This window comes from Antrostomus carolinensis, unplaced genomic scaffold (genome assembly GCF_000700745.2).
Source record: "Antrostomus carolinensis isolate BGI_N321 unplaced genomic scaffold, ASM70074v2 scaffold9767, whole genome shotgun sequence".
Taxonomy (NCBI): Eukaryota; Metazoa; Chordata; class Aves; order Caprimulgiformes; family Caprimulgidae; genus Antrostomus; species Antrostomus carolinensis.
In genome coordinates this window covers 46977-52848 of record NW_010325330.1, presented here as the reverse complement: position 1 = coordinate 52848, position 5872 = coordinate 46977, and positions in this window count along the sequence as shown.

Genomic DNA, 5872 nt, shown 5'->3' with positions numbered 1-5872 from the left:
GTTGATGCCTTCCATTGTGTTTTGTTTCAGACATTTAAATGAGAAGTGTCCTGAATGTTCTAAGTCCTTTTTTTTCCTTTCAGGAAGAAATTGCATAAACAACACAAACTCTTTGTTTGTTTTTCTTTCAGTAAATGTAACTGGGTAAAAATACTTTTTTGCTTTCATCTCTCTCATCTGAAAATATTTTAAAAGGTACTTCATAACTTGATATTTAAACCAATTTGATATATTTGTTATCTTTATCCTATTACGTTGTGAAATAAGTGTTTTTAAAACTGCTGCTGCTGCAGCCAGAGGTTCATCTTAATATTGTAGTAAGATAGTTTTACACTGTATTTATATGCTGTATCTTGAAAGGAAAACAAGCCTTACCTTAGAGATATTTTACTTTGAGATCAATCTACCTAGTTAACAATTATTTTGTTTTATTTTGAATACTGTACCCTCTGTTTAACAGTGTTCTGTGCACCCAAACCACTTCCCGTTTGTTTTTCTCTCTTTTCTGTAGAGCAATGGTGTTTGTGCGTATTTGCAGGGTGAGCAGCATGCAACAGATATACACAAAATGCAGAGAAAAAAACCCTTTGGCTTCTAATATCCTCTGTATTAGGATTTGCATTCCAAACATTTTACAGGACTTGGCAGTTTTTAGGTTGACTTAATAGCCTTCTCTGCAGCTTAACTTCTGTCACCAGTGAACGACGAGCAAAGAAGATGCTTTTGAATACTGTGCAATAATTTTGTAATATGCTGTCAGGAAGAGTTGTAATTGGCCTGGATTCTCCATTTTAGTGCCACTCTCAAACTGTTCAGGATTCAGCAGATTCATGCTGGCAAAGCACATTTTAAGGATAGTCAAAAATAGGCCTCACTGTTTTTCTATTTCTAATTTCTGTTACAAAGGACCAGTGCTGTATTTGGCAATGTATGCACTTGCTCTGTAACGGGGTTTGATTAAGAAAACAGCTTTTTTTTTTCTGTATTGCTGTGTGCTAAAGCAGTGCCCTTAAAGAGTCACAGTGCTGCTAATAAAATATCCTTTCAACATTAAAAAATGCAAATGTATTTTAAGATAATTTTTGGGTGGCTAATGTAGGAATGAAGAAAGAGAAAATTGAAGTTGAATAATTGTACCATTCTTGTTTACAAGGAGTTAGTGTCTGGACTAGGGTTGAAAAGAAACTCCTATCATTTGGGTATTTAAAAACGCACCCAATTTATTATGCTTACAGTTGCTCATCTGAGTTTCTTAAAATCCTTTCAGTGTTTTTATATAATGTAAATTATAAAGAAAATAAAAACCAAAATGTCATTCTCATTTTCAGTGTTTCCTCAGCAGGTGGCGTTAGAGGTTTGTTGGATGTAGATACAAGCCTAGTTTGTTTTGGGTTTCTTGGTTTTGTTTTTGTTTTTTCCCGTTCTCCTTGTTTTTTTTCTTCATCACTGTGTTAAAAATAAAACATACATGGTACTCATAAATGGGATCAGGGCGGTGTTCTTTTCACTTCACTCTACTCTTCAGATATCCTAGATTATGACGAGGTCTCCTTTTCTAGGCATTGTACACATACATGGCAAAATAGCCCTGCTTAGAAGAAGTTTTGATCTAGGCAGATGAGTATCATCTTTATTTTAAGTATGAGGATCTGTGGTGTATTTTGCAAAATGCACAACAGTCAGTTGAGAAAGACCATGACTAAGAGGATCAGCAACAAGTTTGTTGTAACATCACGGTGCCAAACAAAATCCAGCCTTCCAAAGTACTGGTGCACTGTGCTTGAGATGAATTTGATTTAGATTATGTAGTTATTGTATTTATTTAAGAAAAAGGGCCCTTTTTCCTGCAGCTGAATCTGCAGTGGCATCTTTATGATTTCAAAACTCTCCTGATGAGCTCCTCTTTCTATAATTAGACCATACACTAGCACTTTATTACTATGACCTCATGTAAAGGATTACTATAAACTGTTACCTGCTACTACCTCATGTTTTTCTCACTCTGTGGAGTTCTTGGTTGGATCCCAGACCAGCAATTCCGGCCATGGTTGTAAAGTCAGCGACCCGTTCCAATTCGGGCACCTGAAAACGTGAGCTGATTTTCATTCACAAAACCGGTGACATTGTGTTCAGCATCTCCCCCCGCCTACCCACTCGAATTTTGGCGCTCGGTGGTGGCTTTAGGTCGCCGCCTGAAGAAGCCTTGGACAGGCTTTTCTGCTGCTATTTTCCTCAGTGCTCAGCAGGTGGCAGCTGAGGATCAGTTTTGAGCAGAACCAGCCCGCGGTACAACTGCAGGAGTCCATCCAAGGGTATCACCGCCCTTCAGTAGTCCCATTGACTTTAGGAGCACAGAAAAACTGATCAACACAACTGCAGTGGGCTTCTGCATTTCAGAAACTGGTACCACAATGTATCGGGCTCACCCAGTGCCTCTTACTCTTGGCGCTCATCAGATGTAGGGCGTGTAGGCAGGAGGACTGTCCCACATGCACACTGTTGGCTTCTGCACCTGCTGCTGTGGAGCCATCTGCAGCTCCAGGGCTGCCAGATCACCAGCAACACGGATGGATCTGCTGCTACTGCTCCAGTCAACCACAGCAGAAAAATGTAGAAAAATTCCCAGCTTTTGTCCTGACAGAATGTCTAAGATGACCAAGAGAACATGCCCAGAGAGGGAAAGGGTGCTCCCATGGTGGGGTACAGAAATACTGCTGTCTCCATCTTAGCAGAGAGGGAATGACACTCAGAAAAACAGAGTAACTGGCTCATAACCACACAGCAAGCCTGGGGTGAAGACCAGGCTCACAACCAGATACATCTGGCCCTAGGTAGAGGCCTTGGACATTGAGCATGAGGCAAAGCTGCCTCTGAAGCTCTCCAAGGACAACAGTCCTTGTCCTTGGCCAACAGTATGGTGGCAGGATCTGTCCATATAATGAGCATAAACAGTGCAGCATTGGAGTGGGTCAAAATATCCATTTGCACTCAGCAACTCTTCTCACCTGAGAGCATGGCTGTGGAGGAGACGTATTGCTACAGGGAAGCACCTCTAACAAGTAGTTGTGAATTAGGGTACACACTCGAAAAACCCCATTTCTATACTGGCTGCTTGTCTTCTCCTGAAAGTGCCTGGAACATCTTGGGGCTTTCTCAATAGGCCTAGTGTTAGAGGAGGTCTTTTTTCCATGTTAAGTAATATTATCAGATGTCTGCACAGAAAAATATGCCCTTAAACAATCCCCAAGACCTTGATGCTTAGAAGGCAGGATGCTGCAGTGCCTAAATGCCTGCCTGTCTGCCACACACACCAAATGTGGGGAATGCAATGATTTTAAAGGACCTTTGTGCCTTACTCAGGCCAGAATGACAAAATAGGAAAATTTGATGCTAAAAGTCTGGAAAAGTCAGTGCAAATGGTGGCTTTGGCAATTAAGATTGGAAAAGGTTTTTCCTTTTCCTGCCCACCCAGGTCCCATGTCTTGTTTCACCCGCTTTTCAGGATGTGTTTGTTAAGCTCCCTTGGGTGAGCAGTCTTACTACAAGTTTCTACAGTGCCAAGCATAAACTAAGCCCAGGAGGTTGGCCAGTGCATCATGCCCAAAGTAAGCACAGGTAATAATTGTTTTAATGAATAATATTTCTTCATTATGCAACAAAAAGCATACCTCCTTAAAAGCTTCAGTGTTTTTCCATGCACCAAAGACAGAAACTTTAGAAGGTAAAAAGGCCAAAATCCAACATGCCTGCAGATTTCCACAGGTCATGCCAGAGAAATAACTGGTATTTGTCCTGTTCTTACTTGCTGCTTTTTGGCTCAGACTCTAGTCATTCTTTCACTGGTGTGGATGGAGGAGAACTCCATTAAGAACAAAGTGTGTATGACTAAGGTAAGTGGTGGAAAAGTCTGACCTGCTGCATGTGAAGTAACTGCTATCACATATCCTTGACAAACATTTTAGCTGATGTCTTACCTCACTATGGCAAAGCAAACCAGGGGTGATGTCCTCTCTTACAGATCAAAGTCAGAGGGAATTCCCTCTGCTAAAGTAGCAGCTGTTACCTGTGAGAGGCTGAGGGATCATGTTTACCTGGAATTTCCCAAGACAAAACCCATAGCTGCTGGCAGGTATTTGTCAGCATGCGGCAGTCTGGCATGCAGAAAACGGATGGTGTGTAGAGTAGCGAGTGCTTTAACCTGAACACTGCTGGGAGGAAAGTGGAAAAATCCTGGGCAGTGATGCCCCAGGATCTCTGCAGATGAGCAAGAGGCAAGCAGGAGTTACATAAATATCAGGAAATAAGGACATCCTACATGTTAAATACAGAATTAATTTCCACAGCATGTTGTGACTCCCAAAGTATAAATGTCTTCAGAAAGATTAAACCAATTTGTGGAGGTGTGGTGGTGCAGCCCCCCTGGGCCACTTTGCAATCACAAGAAAGGCCAGCATTGTGTTCCTGCTTCGGTCAGAGGCACAGTGAATTGGGACAATTAGGCACTCCTTGTTTGTACCCAGAACACTGTGGTGGTGCAGCTTTGCAACCACAGGACAAGCCAACACTGTGTTCCTGCTTCGCTTATAGGTGCAGTGAGTTGGGACAATCAGGCACTTTCTGATTGTGCCCAAAACACCTGCTGCCTGGATCATAGCCTGATCTGATAGGTACCAGAACTACACAATTCGGAAAATACTGGAATTGTACAGTAGCTGGGTATCGGAATTACCCAATGCAAGTTGCAGCCAAAACAAAAGAGAGAGTAATGACTGAAGCCAATCATCTCACAATCCTACAAACAGCGGTTCTAAGTGAGGCCTTTTGAGCTCTCCTGGACTGCAGTGGGCTGCAACCAGCACCTCCCTCTGAGAAGGATGCCTCTCAGAGCTCACGAACCTAAGTTTGTCAAACTGGAGGACTGTCACTGGCAATGAGACCTGGGCTGTATTTCTCCACCCAAGGCTCAACCCTTTGTCCGTTGAGGAATGCTAAAGTATTGACGTGAGTATTTCACTTAACTCAAGGGGAATTTTTAGTAGGTATTCCATTATATATAAATATTATATATATATATCTGTATCTGTGTGTGTGTGTGATTTAATTTAAGTTACTTTATGAATTAATTAATTGTTGATGAATCAACTTTGTTAGAAAATAATATAATCCAATCTGGTGATTTATTATAATAGTGTTAACGAACCTCAAAATGTTATTTTACCTCAAATTGCTTAGATTGCTGCTACCTCAAAGTAATACAAAACACACAATCATATGCCCCTCTTTGTATGCTTTTTCCACATAATAAGCAATAGAGTGAACCTTGCCATTGAGCTCCATTAAGTCATGTTTTCTCTACAAATTCATATTAAAATTACCTTTCTCTGATATCTTTGATGGTGATTCTTTAAGCAACTTTATGTCCTTCCACTTCCATCTGTGACAGCAGGATGCATCCAAAAGAATGTGCTGAACAGAATGGTCTGCATACAGCTTATGTCTCTGGAAGTCTCTACCACACTGATGGCCAGCAGCTAAAACTGCTTTCCAGGGAAAGGAGCACCCTAGAAAATGCCCCACTTCCTATCTTCTTCCTGAGTCATCTACCGCTTGCCACCCCTGCAGACAACACACCAGACTGACTCACTGAGCTGGCCCCAGGCAGATGTTCTCATACGATATTTTCCCCCCAAAAAATCTCAAGAAAATATCCCCAGAATCAAGATAAAACTTAAATAATTCGCATATTGTTTGCATCTCTCATTTAGGAAAATTATTATATGAGCTTCTTACACCTCGCAAACAAATTTCTTATAAAACTGGGCAAAATATGCAGGTATTTCAGATACAATCACAGTGCCCACTGGCACTTACT